Consider the following 23,408-nt stretch of genomic DNA (forward strand, 5'->3'; position numbering starts at 1 on the left):
GAAGCGTTATTTGTTTACTCGGCATTGTTGTGTTTCTATACCAACACAACAATGCAGAGTATAAACAAATATCTGTTGACATTGTTGATTGATGACGACGAAATCACAAATTTTTATAGTAAAAATAAAAAAAAGATATTTCAGCTACCACAGACCCATCTTAAGCGTAACTAATTCAGGTTAAATAAGCAAAGTCTTAATCAAACTTATCTAAATTTTACAGCATGTATGAAGGGAATATTTAGAATAAAGCCAATATATAAACTTCCTTTCCGTAAAGACGTATTTACGTCAAATTCTCCGGAACCGTGGTTCCACTATCACTTTCATTTTTTTTTTTTTGGTGGGGGTGGGGTGTCTACTCGGTCGTGACTCTGCGTATGCACTTTCGGTGCCCACAACGAAGCTGAAAGCCAGGGCTGGGGCTCCGACGTGCTGGGAGTGGTGACGAACTCCTGTAATCCAACTACTTAGAGGCTAAGTGTTGAGAAATGACTTGAGGTTGGGAGTTCTGGTGTTCTGTGTCCCACAGCTAAGCTCGGTATCAATATGGACACCCTGGGGGGAGCCCGGGGTGGCCAGGTTGTTTAAGGAGGGGTGGATCGGGCCAGAGAGGAAACTCACCCGTATGATGCTGTAATGGGATCGCGCATGAAGACTGGGAGCTGCTTTAGAGCAGACCGGAAGTCACCTGTGATCGGAGCTACCGGCACCTGTAATACGACAACCCCGGCCCTGGGATCTTTTTTTTTTTTTGGGGGGGGGGGAGGATGAGCCATGTCTCATGGCTCGAGTAGCCTATCTGCTCTCTCGAAGTTCTTTGGAGTCGGCGGCTTCGAGACCCAGATGAGACAGCAGGGCAGACAGTCTGTGTGTGTGTGTGTCCGCCGGGCAGAGAACGACTCAGCTTGGAGACAGATAGGTCTGATATTTTTTGGGTTGTAACCCCCTACCGGAGCCTGAGCCTTGGGAGTTTGTTCTCCTTTTGAATTTATATATATTTTTATTAAATATCCCTTGTTGTTTAATCGGGGGTTCATTTATTAAGTTTTTTGGCTTAACCGCTATTACCATCCCACAACCGTACCACCTCCCGGCCTGGGATAATTTGGTCCAGTCACGAGAGCCAGTAGGGCTGAATTGCCACCTCACAGATTTTGCAATTATGGAGAAGAATGTTCATTCCAAATTAAAACAAATATATTCTGCAGAGAACTTGTGAGACCTACTGATGTTTTAATACTCCAATTTATATGATGAACTATCATTATTTATAAATTAACAATCATTCCATTTATTTAACTATTTCCATGCATAATTTATCAAATTTAACTTTAAATTCACATAATCTGTATGTATGCTTTTTAACCTATGAAAAAGCATTTTTTAAATATATATCATAATAGAAAATTTCAAAGCCTAACTCCACTAATCAAACATAAAAATGAAAACTAAAAACTAAAAGGTAGATTTCCTGTTCCACATTCTAATAAATATGAAATCTGAATATTCTTCAAACATGGCCACTCTCCAGCAATAAAACTTGGTTTCTGGAGACCACAGCCCAAAATTGGAAGAAATCTGTACAATATTTATGACAATGGAAATAAAACAATTATATCAATTATTTATTTTAATCCGTCTGATCACAATATAATTTTATTTAAAATTTATTATAATTAAGATAATAAAATATCATTCATATTCCTTATCGATTGATCGATTTACATTTCGGAACAAACAAACAAACAAAACAATTACTTCTTTAAAACAGGGAAGGAAAACCCTGACAGAAAACCAAGGGTTGAAGGGGCTGCATAGGAAAAGAGAAACCAATCCTTCTAAGGGAAAGAACCCGGAATAAAAACTTCTGGAGGACTGTGGGGGTTGGACATCGGACTAAGAACCCAATTCTGGAAGAAGCTGACACACTGAAAGGGCCGTAGTGGTAAAGAAGAAGAAGAAGGACATGTAATGAATATCGAAACTTTCATTAGGTTTGTACGTCTTCCTCCTCTGTGTGTGTGTGTGCGTGTGCGCGCGCGCTTGGGTGTGTGTGTGGCGTGTGGGGCGTCTGGGGCGTGGTGTGGGGGTGGTGTCTTGTCGTGTGGTGTGGTGTGGTGTGGTGTGGTGTGGTGTGCAGTCGTGTAGTGTCGTGTCGTGTGGTGTGCTGACGTGTCGCGTGGTGTGTCGTCTCGTGTGGCGTCGTCTCGTGTGGCGTCGTCTCGTGTGGCGTCGTCTCGTGTGGCGTCGTCTCGTGTGGCGTCGTCTCGTGTGGCGTCCTCTCGTGTGGCGTCGTGTCGTGTGGCGTCGTGTCGTGTGGCGTCGTCTCGTGTGGCGTCGTCTCGTGTCGTGTGGTGTCGGCCCACACCACAGTACACCACACGACACGACAGCACACGACGACACGACACGACGCGACACGACTGCAGAACACACCACACAACACACCAAACCACACGATACAACACGACAGGACACCAGGCCCCACACGCCCCACGCCCCACGCCACATACACACACCCAAACGCTCGCGCGCGCACGCAGACACACACAAAGGAAGAATACATACAAACAAAATGAAAGTTTCGAATTTCTTCATTACATGTGCGCTTCTGCTCCAACCTCTTCTTCTCTAGCACTACGGCCCTTTCAGTGTGTGAGCTTCTTCCAGAATTGGGTTGGTAGTCCGATGTGCACCCCCCCCCACCGTCCTCCATAAGTTTTTATTCCGGGTTCTTTCCCTTAGAAGGACTGGTTTCTCTATCCCTATGCAGCCCCTTCTACCTTTGGTTTTCTGTCAGGGTTTTCCTTCCCTTAGCCTTTGGGGATTCCTCCCCTACCCACAAGGCAGTGGGGGCACTGAGCTCATGTGGTATTTGATGGGTGTAGCCTGCCACCAGCTACACTCCCACGCTCTCCGGTCTTGCCGCCTCGGTCCGGGACTGCCCCTTATTCGCAGCTAACCCTCATATCACTATCCGCCACCTGTCGCCCGCCCAGTACCTGAGGCTCGCCCTGGATTACGACTGAAATAAACAAACACGACGTTACGGATACGGATCCTACACATCTCCGTTACACTTTTTCGCCGAATGACCCTTCCGTGTAGACGTATTTACGTCAAAATCATTGCTTTATATTATGGAACTCTTAAGGTTCATTGTCGTGTTCGTATCATCCACCTACCTAAAGTCAATTGAATCTGTTAAATTTTGTGCGGTACATGTCTCAACCATCTCATACTCCTTGAATTAATCACTCTAAAATGTTAAATTGAATCATAAGTATGAAGTTCCCCATTGAGTAAGAAACTAAACTAACCCCCCCCCCAAAGGGGTGGTTAGTTTTGTGTCTTATCCAAGTGTTTTAACCCTTGAATGCGCAGTATGACTTGAATGAGTATTATTATCAGTATCAGATTACCTTGTTGGTGTCAGTACGTCTTCTCTCACTTTTCTCCATTTCTTAAATAGTTTTCTGTCGCTGTTCGGAGACGATGTGCTGCTTGTAGAGCAGTGATCATGCGACTGGCTTGGTATTTGTTTATTTATTACGTTATTTGTTTACTCGGCATTGTTGTGTTTCTATACCAACACAACAATGCAGAGTATAAACAAATATCTGTTGCCATTGTTTGAAGACGTCACCTTCTGTCACCGGTATCTAAAAGACAGACACAATTGAAAATATATAAATCACTTTATATTACTGTTAATTAAATTAAGCAATGAAGCTATAACACACCCATCACAGTTTCTAGAGTTCACCTCAGTGAACAATACAAAACACATACGAATGTGTTCAAGGTCTAAAATTTGGGTTTGTATTTTTCTGTGTTCATTGTACACGATTTTCAGATTCCGTAATACTACAGATTCAGAAATATAAGATATGAAATGTTGACAGATGAACCACGGTTCCGGAGAATCTGACGTAAATACGTCTCTATAATGTAATGTAATGTAATAATTCTTACATAAGATAAGTACCTGTGATATTCTAAAACGTTTTTACCAGCACAAAATTATCTATTCTACGACGCACTTATTCTACAGCCGATTCACAGCTCAGCGCTTTCCGCAATAACGAAAGCGGATTGTTGACGGCAGTAATGTAACACAACAATGCCGAGTAAAGAGATAACGTAACAATTAGTTTCTTAGATAACATAACTTCATTGTTATATTACCTGGGAAACGTCAAACTTCATTGATATGTTACCTGGGAAACGTCAAACTTCACTGATATGTTACCTGGGAAACGTCATCTGTTTATCAACAAATAAACAATGGTTACCTACATAGTTACCTTACATTACATTACATTACATTCATCTACCACAGACCCATCTTAAGCGTAACTAATTCAATTTAAATAAGCAATGTCTTAATCAAACTTTACTCGATTGTAAAGCAGGTGTGACGTATTTACGTCAAATTATCCGGAACCATGGTTCCACTGACAACTTTTTACATGCAAAACAAATTAATTAGAATAATGGCCGTTGTCAAAAGCAGGGTATCTTGTAGAAAATTATTTCGTAAATTTAATATACTTCCACTTGCAAGTGAATTTATACTCTGCTGTCTATCATGTGTGGTGGAAAACTTAGATAAATTTAAAAGAAATACAGATGTACATAATTTAAATACAAGATGGAAACATGATCTCTATGTGCCAAATCCTAACCTTACTAAATATCAAAAAGGAGTCTACCATACAGGTATCAAGTTATTTAATAATCTTCCACCAACAAATTAAAAGTCTACAATTATGCTATAAAGGTATTCAAGCCTGCATTGAAATATTACCTCTTCACTCACTCTTACTATTCCGTAGATGCTTTCATCTCTGCTGAAATTTTTTAAGCTTTATGTATATCTATAATCTATACGTAAAGCAAGTTTTGCATTTCTTTTTAAAATTTAAAATTCTGAGGTTTTTGTATATTAATTTGTTAAAATCTTGAGTAAAAAACTAAACTAACCCCCCCCCCCCAAAGGGATGGTTAATTTTGTGTCTTACTCAAGTCTTTTAACCCCTTCCTTTCATTGTATTTATCGCCTAAACATAATTTAAACAAAGAGGCGTCAGTTTTCGTAAGCAGTTTGACTTGAATGAGTATTATTATCAGTATCAGATTACCTTCTCTCACTTTTCTTCATTTCTTAAATAGTTTTCTGTCGCTGTTCGGAGACGATGTGCTGCTTGTAGAGCAGTGATCATGCGACTGGCTTGGTATTTGTTTATTTATTACGTTATTTGTTTACTCGGCATTGTTGTGTTTCTATACCAACACAACAATGCAGAGTATAAACAAATATCTGTTGCCATTGTTTGAAGACGTCACCTTCTGTCACCGGTATCTAAAAGACAGACACAATTGAAAATATATAAATCACTTTATATTACTGTTAATTAAATTAAGCAATGAAGCTATAACACACCCATCACAGTTTCTAGAGTTCACCTCAGTGAACAATACAAAACACATACGGATGTGTTCAAGGTCGTATTTTTCTGTGTTCATTGTACACGATTTTCAGATTCTGTAATACTACAGATTCAGAAATATAAGATATGAAATGTTGACAGAGGAACTACGGTTCCGGAGAATCTGACGTAAATACGTCTCTATAATGTAATGTAATGTAATAATTCTTACATAAGATAAGTACCTGTGATATTCTAAAACGTTTTTACCAGCACAAAATTATCTATTCTACGACGCACTTATTCTACAGCCGATTCACAGCTCAGTTCTTTCCGCAATAACGAAAGCGGATTGTTGACGGCAGTAATGTAACACAACAATGCCGAGTAAAGAGATCACGTAACAATTAGTTTCTTAGATAACATAACTTCATTGTTATATTACCTGGGAAACGTCAAACTTCATTGATATGTTACCTGGAAAACGTCAAACTTCATTGATATGTTACCTGGGAAACGTCATCTGTTTATCAACAAATAAACAACAATGGTTACCTACATAGTTACCTTACATTACATTACATTACATTCATCTACCACAGACCCATCTTAAGCGTAACTAATTCAAGTTAAATAAGCAATGTCTTAATCAAACTTTACTCGATTGTAAAGCAAGTGTGACGTATTTACGTCAAATTATCCGGAACCATGGTTCCACTGACAACTTTTTACATGCAAAACAAATTAATTAGAATAATGGCCGGTGTCAAAAGCATTGTATCTTGTAGAAAATTATTTCGTAAATTTAATATACTTCCACTTGCAAGTGAATTTATACTCTGCTGTCTATCATGTGTGGTGGAAAACTTAGATAAATTTAAAAGAAATACAGATGTACATAATTTAAATACAAGATGGAAACGTGATCTCTATGTGCCAAATCCTAACCTTACTAAATATCAAAAAGGAGTCTACTATACAGGTATCAAGTTGTTTAATAATCTTCCAACAGTTAAAAGTCTAAGTTATTATATAAAGGTATAAGCCTGCATTGAAATATTACCTCTTCACTCACTCTTACTATTCCGTAGATGCTTTCATCTCTGCTGAACATTTTTAAGCTTTATGTATAGCTATAACCTATACGTAAAGCAAGTTTTGCATTTCTTTTTAAAATTTAGAATTCTGAGGTTTTTGTATATTAATTTGTTAAAATCTTGAGTAAGAAACTAAACTAACCCCCCCCCCCCTTCGGAGGGTTTTTTTGTGTCTTACTCAAGTCTTTTAACCCCTTCCTTTCATTGTATTTATCGCCTAAATATAATTTAAACACAGAGGCGTCAGTTTTCGTAAGCAGTTTGACTTGAATGAGTATTATTATCAGTATCAGATTACCTTCTCTCACTTTTCTCCATTTCTTAAATAGTTTTCTGTCGCTGTTCGGAGACGATGTGCTGCTTGTAGAGCAGTGATAATGCGACTGGCTTGGTATTTTTTGATTTCTTTGTTGTGAAGTGTTATTTGTTTACTCGGCATTGTTGTGTTTAAATACCAACACAACAATGCAGAGTATAAACAAATATCTGTTGACATTGTTTGAAGACGTCATTTCCTGAAGACAACGAAAATCACAAATTTTTATAGTAGAAGACTAGAGCAGGGCGCTCCTTCCGGAGCGCGTTCTCTAATCTGATATTCTACGTCTTTACGTCGCTGTTCTTGTTCAGTCAACTTTCTACGTCCATCCCCACCCTTGCAAATTTTCGTCTTAAAATCGATCATAATAGTTTTCGTAATCGTAATATATCGAATGAGGATCAGTTTACCTTGTGAAGTTGTTGGAGTTGGTACTTCAAATACTTGATGACGTCTTCTTTCGCTTTTCTGATGTTTTAAGCCAACTGTCAGTCGATAATCAAGATTGCGGTCTGCTGCTTCTGGAGCAGTGATAATGCGACTGGCTTGATATTTTTTGATTTCTTTGTTGTGAAGCGTTATTTGTTTACTCGGCATTGTTGTGTTTCTATACCAACACAACAATGCAGAGTATAAACAAATATCTGTTGACATTGTTGATTGATGACGACGAAATCACAAATTTTTATAGTAAAAATAAAAAAAAAGATATTTCAGCTACCACAGACCCATCTTAAGCGTAACTAATTCAGGTTAAATAAGCAAAGTCTTAATCAAACTTATCTCAATTGTACAGCATGTATGAAGGGAATATTTAGAATAAAGCCAATATATAAACTTCCTTTCCGTAAAGACGTATTTACGTCAAAATCTCCGGAACCGTGGTTCCACTATCACTTTCATTTTTTTTTTTTTGGTGGGGGGGGGGGTGTCTACTCGGTCGTGACTCTGCGTATGCACTTTCGGTGCCCACAACGAAGCTGAAAGCCAGGGCTGGGGCTCCGACGTGCTGGGAGTGGTGACGAACTCCTGTAATCCAACTACTTAGAGGCTAAGTGTTGAGAAATGACTTGAGGTTGGGAGTTCTGGTGTTCTGTGTCCCACAGCTAAGCTCGGTATCAATATGGACACCCTGGGGGGAGCCCGGGGTGGCCAGGTTGTTTAAGGAGGGGTGGATCGGGCCAGAGAGGAAACTCACCCGTATGATGCTGTAATGGGATCGCGCATGAAGACTGGGAGCTGCTTTAGAGCAGACCGGAAGTCACCTGTGATCGGAGCTACCGGCACCTGTACTACGACAACCCCGGCCCTGGGATTTTTTTTTTTTTGGGGGGGGGGGAGGATGAGCCATGTCTCATGGCTCGAGTAGCCTATCTGCTCTCTCGAAGTTCTTTGGAGTCGGCGGCTTCGAGACCCAGATGAGACAGCAGGGCAGACAGTCTGTGTGTGTGTGTGTCCGCCGGGCAGAGAACGACTCAGCTTGGAGACAGATAGGTCTGATATTTTTTGGGTTGTAACCCCCTACCGGAGCCTGAGCCTTGGGAGTTTGTTCTCCTTTTGAATTTATATATATTTTTATTAAATATCCCTTGTTGTTTAATCGGGGGTTCATTTATTAAGTTTTTTGGCTTAACCGCTATTACCATCCCACAACCGTACCACCTCCCGGCCTGGGATAATTTGGTCCAGTCACGAGAGCCAGTAGGGCTGAATTGCCACCTCACAGATTTTGCAATTATGGAGAAGAATGTTCATTCCAAATTAAAACAAATATATTCTGCAGAGAACTTGTGAGACCTACTGATGTTTTAATACTCCAATTTATATGATGAACTATCATTATTTATAAATTAACAATCATTCCATTTATTTAACTATTTCCATGCATAATTTATCAAATTTAACTTTAAATTCACATAATCTGTATGTATGCTTTTTAACCTATGAAAAAGCATTTTTTAAATATATATCATAATAGAAAATTTCAAAGCCTAACTCCACTAATCAAACATAAAAATGAAAACTAAAAACTAAAAGGTAGATTTCCTGTTCCACATTCTAATAAATATGAAATCTGAATATTCTTCAAACATGGCCACTCTCCAGCAATAAAACTTGGTTTCTGGAGACCACAGCCCAAAATTGGAAGAAATCTGTACAATATTTATGACAATGGAAATAAAACAATTATATCAATTATTTATTTTAATCCGTCTGATCACAATATAATTTTATTTAAAATTTATTATAATTAAGATAATAAAATATCATTCATATTCCTTATCGATTGATCGATTTACATTTCGGAACAAACAAACAAACAAAACAATTACTTCTTTAAAACAGGGAAGGAAAACCCTGACAGAAAACCAAGGGTTGAAGGGGCTGCATAGGAAAAGAGAAACCAATCCTTCTAAGGGAAAGAACCCGGAATAAAAACTTCTGGAGGACTATGGGGGTTGGACATCGGGCTAAGAACCCAATTCTGGAAGAAGCTGACACACTGAAAGGGCCGTAGTGGTAAAGAAGAAGAAGAAGGACATGTAATGAATATCGAAACTTTCATTAGGTTTGTACGTCTTCCTCCTCTGTGTGTGTGTGTGCGTGTGCGCGCGCGCTTGGGTGTGTGTGTGGCGTGTGGGGCGTCTGGGGCGTGGTGTGGGGGTGGTGTCTTGTCGTGTGGTGTGGTGTGGTGTGGTGTGCAGTCGTGTAGTGTCGTGTCGTGTGGTGTGCTGACGTGTCGCGTGGTGTGTCGTCTCGTGTGGCGTCGTCTCGTGTGGCGTCGTCTCGTGTGGCGTCGTCTCGTGTGGCGTCGTCTCGTGTGGCGTCGTCTCGTGTGGCGTCCTCTCGTGTGGCGTCGTGTCGTGTGGCGTCATGTCGTGTGGCGTCGTCTCGTGTGGCGTCGTCTCGTGTCGTGTGGTGTCGGCCCACACCACAGTACACCACACGACACGACAGCACACGACGACACGACACGACGCGACACGACTGCAGAACACACCACACAACACACCAAACCACACGATACAACACGACAGGACACCAGGCCCCACACGCCCCACGCCCCACGCCACATACCCACACCCAAACGCTCGCGCGCGCACGCAGACACACACAAAGGAAGAATACATACAAACAAAATGAAAGTTTCGAATTTCTTCATTACATGTGCGCTTCTGCTCCAACCTCTTCTTCTCTAGCACTACGGCCCTTTCAGTGTGTGAGCTTCTTCCAGAATTGGGTTGGTAGTCCGATGTGCACCCCCCCCACCGTCCTCCATAAGTTTTTATTCCGGGTTCTTTCCCTTAGAAGGACTGGTTTCTCTATCCCTATGCAGCCCCTTCTACCCTTGGTTTTCTGTCAGGGTTTTCCTTCCCTTAGCCTTTGGGGATTCCTCCCCTACCCACAAGGCAGTGGGGGCACTGAGCTCATGTGGTATTTGATGGGTGTAGCCTGCCACCAGCTACACTCCCACGCTCTCCGGTCTTGCCGCCTCGGTCCGGGACTGCCCCTTATTCGCAGCTAACCCTCATATCACTATCCGCCACCTGTCGCCCGCCCAGTACCTGAGGCTCGCCCTGGATTACGACTGAAATAAACAAACACGACGTTACGGATACGGATCCTACACATCTCCGTTACACTTTTTCGCCGAATGACCCTTCCGTGTAGACGTATTTACGTCAAAATCATTGCTTTATATTATGGAACTCTTAAGGTTCATTGTCGTGTTCAGATCATCCACCTACCTAAAGTCAATTGAATCTGTTAAATTTTGTGCGGTACATGTCTTAACCATCTCATACTCCTTGAATTAATCACTCTAAAATGTTAAATTGAATCATAAGTATGAAGTTCCCCATTGAGTAAGAAACTAAACTAACCCCCCCCCCCAAAGGGGTGGTTAGTTTTGTGTCTTATCCAAGTGTTTTAACCCTTGAATGCGCAGTATGACTTGAATGAGTATTCTTATCAGTATCAGATTACCTTGTTGGTGTTAGTACGTCTTCTCTCACTTTTCTTCATTTCTTAAATAGTTTTCTGTCGCTGTTCGGAGACGATGTGCTGCTTGTAGAGCAGTGATCATGCGACTGGCTTGGTATTTGTTTATTTATTACGTTATTTGTTTACTCGGCATTGTTGTGTTTCTATACCAACACAACAATGCAGAGTATAAACAAATATCTGTTGCCATTGTTTGAAGACGTCACCTTCTGTCACCGGGATCTAAAAGACACACAATTGAAAATATATAAATCACTTTTATATTACTGTTAATTAAATTAAGCAATGAAGCTATAACACACCCATCACAGTTTCTAGAGTTCACCTCAGTGAACAATACAAAACACATACGGATGTGTTCAAGGTCGTATTTTTCTGTGTTCATTGTACACGTTTTTCAGATTCTGTAATACTACAGATTAAAAAATATAAGATATGAAATGTTGACAGAGGAACTACGGTTCCGGAGAATCTGACGTAAATACGTCTCTATAATGTAATGTAATGTAATAATTCTTACATAAGATAAGTACCTGTGATATTCTAAAACGTTTTTACCAGCACAAAATTATCTATTCTACGACGCACTTATTCTACAGCCGATTCACAGCTCAGTTCTTTCCGCAATAACGAAAGCGGATTGTTGACGGCAGTAATGTAACACAACAATGCCGAGTAAACAGATCACGTAGCAATTAGTTTCTTAGGTAACATAACCATTGTTATGTTACCTGAGAAACGTCAAACTTCATTGATATGTTACCTGGGAAACGTCAAACTTCATTGATATGTTACCTGGAAAACGTCAAACTTCATTGATATGTTACCTGGGAAACGTCATCTGTTTATCAACAAATAAACAACAATGGTTACCTACATAGTTACCTTACATTACATTACATTACATTCATCTACCACAGACCCATCTTAAGCGTAACTAATTCAAGTTAAATAAGCAATGTCTTAATCAAACTTTACTCGATTGTAAAGCAAGTGTGACGTATTTACGTCAAATTATCCGGAACCATGGTTCCACTGACAACTTTTTACATGCAAAACAAATTAATTAGAATAATGGCCGGTGTCAAAAGCATTGTATCTTGTAGAAAATTATTTCGTAAATTTAATATACTTCCACTTGCAAGTGAATTTATACTCTGCTGTCTATCATGTGTGGTGGAAAACTTAGATAAATTTAAAAGAAATACAGATGTACATAATTTAAATACAAGATGGAAACGTGATCTCTATGTGCCAAATCCTAACCTTACTAAATATCAAAAAGGAGTCTACTATACAGGTATCAAGTTGTTTAATAATCTTCCAACAGTTAAAAGTCTAAGTTATTATATAAAGGTATAAGCCTGCATTGAAATATTACCTCTTCACTCACTCTTACTATTCCGTAGATGCTTTCATCTCTGCTGAACATTTTTAAGCTTTATGTATAGCTATAACCTATACGTAAAGCAAGTTTTGCATTTCTTTTTAAAATTTAGAATTCTGAGGTTTTTGTATATTAATTTGTTAAAATCTTGAGTAAGAAACTAAACTAACCCCCCCCCCCCCTTCGGAGGGTTTTTTTTGTGTCTTACTCAAGTCTTTTAACCCCTTCCTTTCATTGTATTTATCGCCTAAATATAATTTAAACACAGAGGCGTCAGTTTTCGTAAGCAGTTTGACTTGAATGAGTATTATTATCAGTATCAGATTACCTTCTCTCACTTTTCTCCATTTCTTAAATAGTTTTCTGTCGCTGTTCGGAGACGATGTGCTGCTTGTAGAGCAGTGATAATGCGACTGGCTTGGTATTTTTTGATTTCTTTGTTGTGAAGTGTTATTTGTTTACTCGGCATTGTTGTGTTTAAATACCAACACAACAATGCAGAGTATAAACAAATATCTGTTGACATTGTTTGAAGACGTCATTTCCTGAAGACAACGAAAATCACAAATTTTTATAGTAGAAGACTAGAGCAGGGCGCTCCTTCCGGAGCGCGTTCTCTAATCTGATATTCTACGTCTTTACGTCGCTGTTCTTGTTCAGTCACCTTTCTACGTCCATCCCCACCCTTGCAAATCTTCGTCTTAAAATCGATCATAATAGTTTTCGTAATCGTAATATATCGAATGAGGATCAGTTTACCTTGTGAAGTTGTTGGAGTTGGTACTTCAAATACTTGATGACGTCTTCTTTCGCTTTTCTGATGTTTTAAGCCAACTGTCAGTCGATAATCAAGATTGCGGTCTGCTGCTTCTGGAGCAGTGATAATGCGACTGGCTTGATATTTTTTGATTTCTTTGTTGTGAAGCGTTATTTGTTTACTCGGCATTGTTGTGTTTCTATACCAACACAACAATGCAGAGTATAAACAAATATCTGTTGACATTGTTGATTGATGACGACGAAATCACAAATTTTTATAGTAAAAATAAAAAAAAAGATATTTCAGCTACCACAGACCCATCTTAAGCGTAACTAATTCAGGTTAAATAAGCAAAGTCTTAATCAAACTTATCTCAATTGTACAGCATGTATGAAGGGAATATTTAGAATAAAGCCAATATATAAACTTCCTTTCCGTAAAGACGTATTTACGTCAAAATCTCCGGAACCGTGGTTCCACTATCACTTTCATTTTTTTTTTTTGGTGGGGGGGGGGGGTGTCTACTCGGTCGTGACTCTGCGTATGCACTTTCGGTGCCCACAACGAAGCTGAAAGCCAGGGCTGGGGCTCCGACGTGCTGGGAGTGGTGACGAACTCCTGTAATCCAACTACTTAGAGGCTAAGTGTTGAGAAATGACTTGAGGTTGGGAGTTCTGGTGTTCTGTGTCCCACAGCTAAGCTCGGTATCAATATGGACACCCTGGGGGGAGCCCGGGGTGGCCAGGTTGTTTAAGGAGGGGTGGATCGGGCCAGAGAGGAAACTCACCCGTATGATGCTGTAATGGGATCGCGCATGAAGACTGGGAGCTGCTTTAGAGCAGACCGGAAGTCACCTGTGATCGGAGCTACCGGCACCTGTACTACGACAACCCCGGCCCTGGGATTTTTTTTTTTTTGGGGGGGGGGAGGATGAGCCATGTCTCATGGCTCGAGTAGCCTATCTGCTCTCTCGAAGTTCTTTGGAGTCGGCGGCTTCGAGACCCAGATGAGACAGCAGGGCAGACAGTCTGTGTGTGTGTGTGTCCGCCGGGCAGAGAACGACTCAGCTTGGAGACAGATAGGTCTGATATTTTTTGGGTTGTAACCCCCTACCGGAGCCTGAGCCTTGGGAGTTTGTTCTCCTTTTGAATTTATATATATTTTTATTAAATATCCCTTGTTGTTTAATCGGGGGTTCATTTATTAAGTTTTTTGGCTTAACCGCTATTACCATCCCACAACCGTACCACCTCCCGGCCTGGGATAATTTGGTCCAGTCACGAGAGCCAGTAGGGCTGAATTGCCACCTCACAGATTTTGCAATTATGGAGAAGAATGTTCATTCCAAATTAAAACAAATATATTCTGCAGAGAACTTGTGAGACCTACTGATGTTTTAATACTCCAATTTATATGATGAACTATCATTATTTATAAATTAACAATCATTCCATTTATTTAACTATTTCCATGCATAATTTATCAAATTTAACTTTAAATTCACATAATCTGTATGTATGCTTTTTAACCTATGAAAAAGCATTTTTTAAATATATATCATAATAGAAAATTTCAAAGCCTAACTCCACTAATCAAACATAAAAATGAAAACTAAAAACTAAAAGGTAGATTTCCTGTTCCACATTCTAATAAATATGAAATCTGAATATTCTTCAAACATGGCCACTCTCCAGCAATAAAACTTGGTTTCTGGAGACCACAGCCCAAAATTGGAAGAAATCTGTACAATATTTATGACAATGGAAATAAAACAATTATATCAATTATTTATTTTAATCCGTCTGATCACAATATAATTTTATTTAAAATTTATTATAATTAAGATAATAAAATATCATTCATATTCCTTATCGATTGATCGATTTACATTTCGGAACAAACAAACAAACAAAACAATTACTTCTTTAAAACAGGGAAGGAAAACCCTGACAGAAAACCAAGGGTTGAAGGGGCTGCATAGGAAAAGAGAAACCAATCCTTCTAAGGGAAAGAACCCGGAATAAAAACTTCTGGAGGACTATGGGGGTTGGACATCGGGCTAAGAACCCAATTCTGGAAGAAGCTGACACACTGAAAGGGCCGTAGTGGTAAAGAAGAAGAAGAAGGACATGTAATGAATATCGAAACTTTCATTAGGTTTGTACGTCTTCCTCCTCTGTGTGTGTGTGTGCGTGTGCGCGCGCGCTTGGGTGTGTGTGTGGCGTGTGGGGCGTCTGGGGCGTGGTGTGGGGGTGGTGTCTTGTCGTGTGGTGTGGTGTGGTGTGGTGTGCAGTCGTGTAGTGTCGTGTCGTGTGGTGTGCTGACGTGTCGCGTGGTGTGTCGTCTCGTGTGGCGTCGTCTCGTGTGGCGTCGTCTCGTGTGGCGTCGTCTCGTGTGGCGTCGTCTCGTGTGGCGTCGTCTCGTGTGGCGTCGTCTCGTGTGGCGTCGTCTCGTGTGGCGTCCTCTCGTGTGGCGTCGTGTCGTGTGGCGTCGTGTCGTGTGGCGTCGTCTCGTGTGGCGTCGTCTCGTGTCGTGTGGTGTCGGCCCACACCACAGTACACCACACGACACGACAGCACACGACGACACGACACGACGCGACACGACTGCAGAACACACCACACAACACACCAAACCACACGATACAACACGACAGGACACCAGGCCCCACACGCCCCACGCCCCACGCCACATACACACACCCAAACGCTCGCGCGCGCACGCAGACACACACAAAGGAAGAATACATACAAACAAAATGAAAGTTTCGAATTTCTTCATTACATGTGCGCTTCTGCTCCAACCTCTTCTTCTCTAGCACTACGGCCCTTTCAGTGTGTGAGCTTCTTCCAGAATTGGGTTGGTAGTCCGATGTGCACCCCCCCCCACCGTCCTCCATAAGTTTTTATTCCGGGTTCTTTCCCTTAGAAGGACTGGTTTCTCTATCCCTATGCAGCCCCTTCTACCCTTGGTTTTCTGTCTGGGTTTTCCTTCCCTTAGCCTTTGGGGATTCCTCCCCTACCCACAAGGCAGTGGGGGCACTGAGCTCATGTGGTATTTGATGGGTGTAGCCTGCCACCAGCTACACTCCCACGCTCTCCGGTCTTGCCGCCTCGGTCCGGGACTGCCCCTTATTCGCAGCTAACCCTCATATCACTATCCGCCACCTGTCGCCCGCCCAGTACCTGAGGCTCGCCCTGGATTACGACTGAAATAAACAAACACGACGTTACGGATACGGATCCTACACATCTCCGTTACACTTTTTCGCCGAATGACCCTTCCGTGTAGACGTATTTACGTCAAAATCATTGCTTTATATTATGGAACTCTTAAGGTTCATTGTCGTGTTCAGATCATCCACCTACCTAAAGTCAATTGAATCTGTTAAATTTTGTGCGGTACATGTCTTAACCATCTCATACTCCTTGAATTAATCACTCTAAAATGTTAAATTGAATCATAAGTATGAAGTTCCCCATTGAGTAAGAAACTAAACTAACCCCCCCCCCCCCAAAGGGGTGGTTAGTTTTGTGTCTTATCCAAGTGTTTTAACCCTTGAATGCGCAGTATGACTTGAATGAGTATTCTTATCAGTATCAGATTACCTTGTTGGTGTTAGTACGTCTTCTCTCACTTTTCTTCATTTCTTAAATAGTTTTCTGTCGCTGTTCGGAGACGATGTGCTGCTTGTAGAGCAGTGATCATGCGACTGGCTTGGTATTTGTTTATTTATTACGTTATTTGTTTACTCGGCATTGTTGTGTTTCTATACCAACACAACAATGCAGAGTATAAACAAATATCTGTTGCCATTGTTTGAAGACGTCACCTTCTGTCACCGGGATCTAAAAGACACACAATTGAAAATATATAAATCACTTTTATATTACTGTTAATTAAATTAAGCAATGAAGCTATAACACACCCATCACAGTTTCTAGAGTTCACCTCAGTGAACAATACAAAACACATACGGATGTGTTCAAGGTCGTATTTTTCTGTGTTCATTGTACACGTTTTTCAGATTCTGTAATACTACAGATTCAGAAATATAAGATATGAAATGTTGACAGAGGAACTACGGTTCCGGAGAATCTGACGTAAATACGTCTCTATAATGTAATGTAATGTAATAATTCTTACATAAGATAAGTACCTGTGATATTCTAAAACGTTTTTACCAGCACAAAATTATCTATTCTACGACGCACTTATTCTACAGCCGATTCACAGCTCAGTTCTTTCCGCAATAACGAAAGCGGATTGTTGACGGCAGTAATGTAACACAACAATGCCGAGTAAACAGATCACGTAGCAATTAGTTTCTTAGGTAACATAACCATTGTTATGTTACCTGGGAAACGTCAAACTTCATTGATATGTTACCTGGGAAACGTCAAACTTCATTGATATGTTACCTGGAAAACGTCAAACTTCATTGATATGTTACCTGGGAAACGTCATCTGTTTATCAACAAATAAACAACAATGGTTACCTACATAGTTACCTTACATTACATTACATTACATTCATCTACCACAGACCCATCTTAAGCGTAACTAATTCAAGTTAAATAAGCAATGTCTTAATCAAACTTTACTCGATTGTAAAGCAAGTGTGACGTATTTACGTCAAATTATCCGGAACCATGGTTCCACTGACAACTTTTTACATGCAAAACAAATTAATTAGAATAATGGCCGGTGTCAAAAGCATTGTATCTTGTAGAAAATTATTTCGTAAATTTAATATACTTCCACTTGCAAGTGAATTTATACTCTGCTGTCTATCATGTGTGGTGGAAAACTTAGATAAATTTAAAAGAAATACAGATGTACATAATTTAAATACAAGATGGAAACGTGATCTCTATGTGCCAAATCCTAACCTTACTAAATATCAAAAAGGAGTCTACTATACAGGTATCAAGTTGTTTAATAATCTTCCAACAGTTAAAAGTCTAAGTTATTATATAAAGGTATAAGCCTGCATTGAAATATTACCTCTTCACTCACTCTTACTATTCCGTAGATGCTTTCATCTCTGCTGAACATTTTTAAGCTTTATGTATAGCTATAATCTATACGTAAAGCAAGTTTTGCATTTCTTTTTAAAATTTAGAATTCTGAGGTTTTTGTATATTAATTTGTTAAAATCTTGAGTAAGAAACTAAACTAACCCCCCCCCCCTTCGGAGGGTTTTTTTTTGTGTCTTACTCAAGTCTTTTAACCCCTTCCTTTCATTGTATTTATCGCCTAAATATAATTTAAACACAGAGGCGTCAGTGTTCGTAAGCAGTTTGACTTGAATGAGTATTATTATCAGTATCAGATTACCTTCTCTCACTTTTCTCCATTTCTTAAATAGTTTTCTGTCGCTGTTCGGAGACGATGTGCTGCTTGTAGAGCAGTGATAATGCGACTGGCTTGGTATTTTTTGATTTCTTTGTTGTGAAGCGTTATTTGTTTACTCGGCATTGTTGTGTTTCTATACCAACACAACAATGCAGAGTATAAACAAATATCTGTTGACATTGTTTGAAGACATTTCCTGAAGGCAACGAAAATCACAAATTTTTATAGTAGAAGACTAGAGCAGGGCGCTCCTTCCGGAGCGCGTTCTCTAATCTGATATTCTACGTCTTTACGTCGCTGTTCTTGTTCAGTCAACTTTCTACGTCCATCCCCACCCTTGCAAATCTTCGTCTTAAAATCGATCATAATAGTTTTCGTAATCGTAATATATCGAATGAGGATCAGTTTACCTTGTGAAGTTGTTGGAGTTGGTACTTCAAATACTTGATGACGTCTTCTTTCGCTTTTCTGATGTTTTAAGCCAACTGTCAGTCGATAATCAAGATTGCGGTCTGCTGCTTCTGGAGCAGTGATAATGCGACTGGCTTGATATTTTTTGATTTCTTTGTTGTGAAGCGTTATTTGTTTACTCGGCATTGTTGTGTTTCTATACCAACACAACAATGCAGAGTATAAACAAATATCTGTTGACATTGTTGATTGATGACGACGAAATCACAAATTTTTATAGTAAAAATAAAAAAAAGATATTTCAGCTACCACAGACCCATCTTAAGCGTAACTAATTCAGGTTAAATAAGCAAAGTCTTAATCAAACTTATCTCAATTGTACAGCATGTATGAAGGGAATATTTAGAATAAAGCCAATATATAAACTTCCTTTCCGTAAAGACGTATTTACGTCAAATTCTCCGGAACCGTGGTTCCACTATCACTTTCATTTTTTTTTTTTGGTGGGGGGGGGGTGTCTACTCGGTCGTGACTCTGCGTATGCACTTTCGGTGCCCACAACGAAGCTGAAAGCCAGGGCTGGGGCTCCGACGTGCTGGGAGTGGTGACGAACTCCTGTAATCCAACTACTTAGAGGCTAAGTGTTGAGAAATGACTTGAGGTTGGGAGTTCTGGTGTTCTGTGTCCCACAGCTAAGCTCGGTATCAATATGGACACCCTGGGGGGAGCCCGGGGTGGCCAGGTTGTTTAAGGAGGGGTGGATCGGGCCAGAGAGGAAACTCACCCGTATGATGCTGTAATGGGATCGCGCATGAAGACTGGGAGCTGCTTTAGAGCAGACCGGAAGTCACCTGTGATCGGAGCTACCGGCACCTGTACTACGACAACCCCGGCCCTGGGATCTTTTTTTTTTTTGGGGGGGGGGGAGGATGAGCCATGTCTCATGGCTCGAGTAGCCTATCTGCTCTCTCGAAGTTCTTTGGAGTCGGCGGCTTCGAGACCCAGATGAGACAGCAGGGCAGACAGTCTGTGTGTGTGTGTGTCCGCCGGGCAGAGAACGACTCAGCTTGGAGACAGATAGGTCTGATATTTTTTGGGTTGTAACCCCCTACCGGAGCCTGAGCCTTGGGAGTTTGTTCTCCTTTTGAATTTATATATATTTTTATTAAATATCCCTTGTTGTTTAATCGGGGGTTCATTTATTAAGTTTTTTGGCTTAACCGCTATTACCATCCCACAACCGTACCACCTCCCGGCCTGGGATAATTTGGTCCAGTCACGAGAGCCAGTAGGGCTGAATTGCCACCTCACAGATTTTGCAATTATGGAGAAGAATGTTCATTCCAAATTAAAACAAATATATTCTGCAGAGAACTTGTGAGACCTACTGATGTTTTAATACTCCAATTTATATGATGAACTATCATTATTTATAAATTAACAATCATTCCATTTATTTAACTATTTCCATGCATAATTTATCAAATTTAACTTTAAATTCACATAATCTGTATGTATGCTTTTTAACCTATGAAAAAGCATTTTTTAAATATATATCATAATAGAAAATTTCAAAGCCTAACTCCACTAATCAAACATAAAAATGAAAACTAAAAACTAAAAGGTAGATTTCCTGTTCCACATTCTAATAAATATGAAATCTGAATATTCTTCAAACATGGCCACTCTCCAGCAATAAAACTTGGTTTCTGGAGACCACAGCCCAAAATTGGAAGAAATCTGTACAATATTTATGACAATGGAAATAAAACAATTATATCAATTATTTATTTTAATCCGTCTGATCACAATATAATTTTATTTAAAATTTATTATAATTAAGATAATAAAATATCATTCATATTCCTTATCGATTGATCGATTTACATTTCGGAACAAACAAACAAACAAAACAATTACTTCTTTAAAACAGGGAAGGAAAACCCTGACAGAAAACCAAGGGTTGAAGGGGCTGCATAGGAAAAGAGAAACCAATCCTTCTAAGGGAAAGAACCCGGAATAAAAACTTCTGGAGGACTATGGGGGTTGGACATCGGGCTAAGAACCCAATTCTGGAAGAAGCTGACACACTGAAAGGGCCGTAGTGGTAAAGAAGAAGAAGAAGGACATGTAATGAATATCGAAACTTTCATTAGGTTTGTACGTCTTCCTCCTCTGTGTGTGTGTGTGCGTGTGCGCGCGCGCTTGGGTGTGTGTGTGGCGTGTGGGGCGTCTGGGGCGTGGTGTGGGGGTGGTGTCTTGTCGTGTGGTGTGGTGTGGTGTGGTGTGGTGTGGTGTGGTGTGCAGTCGTGTAGTGTCGTGTCGTGTGGTGTGCTGACGTGTCGCGTGGTGTGTCGTCTCGTGTGGCGTCGTCTCGTGTGGCGTCGTCTCGTGTGGCGTCGTCTCGTGTGGCGTCGTCTCGTGTGGCGTCCTCTCGTGTGGCGTCGTGTCGTGTGGCGTCGTGTCGTGTGGCGTCGTCTCGTGTGGCGTCGTCTCGTGTCGTGTGGTGTCGGCCCACACCACAGTACACCACACGACACGACAGCACACGACGACACGACACGACGCGACACGACTGCAGAACACACCACACAACACACCAAACCACACGATACAACACGACAGGACACCAGGCCCCACACGCCCCACGCCCCACGCCACATACACACACCCAAACGCTCGCGCGCGCACGCAGACACACACAAAGGAAGAATACATACAAACAAAATGAAAGTTTCGAATTTCTTCATTACATGTGCGCTTCTGCTCCAACCTCTTCTTCTCTAGCACTACGGCCCTTTCAGTGTGTGAGCTTCTTCCAGAATTGGGTTGGTAGTCCGATGTGCACCCCCCCCCACCGTCCTCCATAAGTTTTTATTCCGGGTTCTTTCCCTTAGAAGGACTGGTTTCTCTATCCCTATGCAGCCCCTTCTACCCTTGGTTTTCTGTCTGGGTTTTCCTTCCCTTAGCCTTTGGGGATTCCTCCCCTACCCACAAGGCAGTGGGGGCACTGAGCTCATGTGGTATTTGATGGGTGTAGCCTGCCACCAGCTACACTCCCACGCTCTCCGGTCTTGCCGCCTCGGTCCGGGACTGCCCCTTATTCGCAGCTAACCCTCATATCACTATCCGCCACCTGTCGCCCGCCCAGTACCTGAGGCTCGCCCTGGATTACGACTGAAATAAACAAACACGACGTTACGGATACGGATCCTACACATCTCCGTTACACTTTTTCGCCGAATGACCCTTCCGTGTAGACGTATTTACGTCAAAATCATTGCTTTATATTATGGAACTCTTAAGGTTCATTGTCGTGTTCAGATCATCCACCTACCTAAAGTCAATTGAATCTGTTAAATTTTGTGCGGTACATGTCTTAACCATCTCATACTCCTTGAATTAATCACTCTAAAATGTTAAATTGAATCATAAGTATGAAGTTCCCCATTGAGTAAGAAACTAAACTAACCCCCCCCCCCCAAAGGGGTGGTTAGTTTTGTGTCTTATCCAAGTGTTTTAACCCTTGAATGCGCAGTATGACTTGAATGAGTATTCTTATCAGTATCAGATTACCTTGTTGGTGTTAGTACGTCTTCTCTCACTTTTCTTCATTTCTTAAATAGTTTTCTGTCGCTGTTCGGAGACGATGTGCTGCTTGTAGAGCAGTGATCATGCGACTGGCTTGGTATTTGTTTATTTATTACGTTATTTGTTTACTCGGCATTGTTGTGTTTCTATACCAACACAACAATGCAGAGTATAAACAAATATCTGTTGCCATTGTTTGAAGACGTCACCTTCTGTCACCGGGATCTAAAAGACACACAATTGAAAATATATAAATCACTTTTATATTACTGTTAATTAAATTAAGCAATGAAGCTATAACACACCCATCACAGTTTCTAGAGTTCACCTCAGTGAACAATACAAAACACATACGGATGTGTTCAAGGTCGTATTTTTCTGTGTTCATTGTACACGTTTTTCAGATTCTGTAATACTACAGATTCAGAAATATAAGATATGAAATGTTGACAGAGGAACTACGGTTCCGGAGAATCTGACGTAAATACGTCTCTATAATGTAATGTAATGTAATAATTCTTACATAAGATAAGTACCTGTGATATTCTAAAACGTTTTTACCAGCACAAAATTATCTATTCTACGACGCACTTATTCTACAGCCGATTCACAGCTCAGTTCTTTCCGCAATAACGAAAGCGGATTGTTGACGGCAGTAATGTAACACAACAATGCCGAGTAAACAGATCACGTAGCAATTAGTTTCTTAGGTAACATAACCATTGTTATGTTACCTGGGAAACGTCAAACTTCATTGATATGTTACCTGGGAAACGTCAAACTTCATTGATATGTTACCTGGAAAACGTCAAACTTCATTGATATGTTACCTGGGAAACGTCATCTGTTTATCAACAAATAAACAACAATGGTTACCTACATAGTTACCTTACATTACATTACATTACATTCATCTACCACAGACCCATCTTAAGCGTAACTAATTCAAGTTAAATAAGCAATGTCTTAATCAAACTTTACTCGATTGTAAAGCAAGTGTGACGTATTTACGTCAAATTATCCGGAACCATGGTTCCACTGACAA

At 40.6% G+C, this 23,408-nt stretch overlaps 2 long non-coding RNA genes and 4 pseudogenes across 2 annotated transcripts; 4 read left to right on the forward strand and 2 right to left on the reverse strand.

The window, feature by feature from the left end:
• Positions 1-434: 434 nt before the first annotated feature.
• LOC147871799 (signal recognition particle RNA) lies at positions 435-695 on the forward strand (annotated as a pseudogene).
• A 7,164-nt stretch (positions 696-7,859) lies between these two features.
• Positions 7,860-8,120, forward strand: LOC147871800 (signal recognition particle RNA; annotated as a pseudogene).
• Positions 8,121-13,600: 5,480 nt separating this feature from the next.
• On the forward strand, positions 13,601-13,861 carry LOC147871801 (signal recognition particle RNA; annotated as a pseudogene).
• A 1,594-nt stretch (positions 13,862-15,455) lies between these two features.
• Positions 15,456-16,847, reverse strand: LOC147871802 (uncharacterized). The gene is made up of 2 exons (XR_015538284.1): positions 16,612-16,847; positions 15,456-16,211 (listed from the first exon to the last, which is right to left on the reverse strand). It is a non-coding gene; the product is annotated as an uncharacterized LOC147871802 (long non-coding RNA).
• Positions 16,848-19,366: 2,519 nt separating this feature from the next.
• LOC147871803 (signal recognition particle RNA) lies at positions 19,367-19,627 on the forward strand (annotated as a pseudogene).
• A 1,566-nt stretch (positions 19,628-21,193) lies between these two features.
• LOC147871804 (uncharacterized) lies at positions 21,194-22,584 on the reverse strand. The gene is made up of 2 exons (XR_015538283.1): positions 22,349-22,584; positions 21,194-21,949 (listed from the first exon to the last, which is right to left on the reverse strand). It is a non-coding gene; the product is annotated as an uncharacterized LOC147871804 (long non-coding RNA).
• Between the last annotated feature and the right edge of the window lie 824 nt (positions 22,585-23,408).

The sequence above is a fragment of the Zootermopsis nevadensis genome, unplaced genomic scaffold (assembly GCF_977971745.1).
Source record: "Zootermopsis nevadensis isolate Lab colony 2312 unplaced genomic scaffold, Znev_1.0 Znev_ptg000038l, whole genome shotgun sequence".
NCBI classification, from domain to species: domain Eukaryota; kingdom Metazoa; phylum Arthropoda; class Insecta; order Blattodea; family Termopsidae; genus Zootermopsis; species Zootermopsis nevadensis.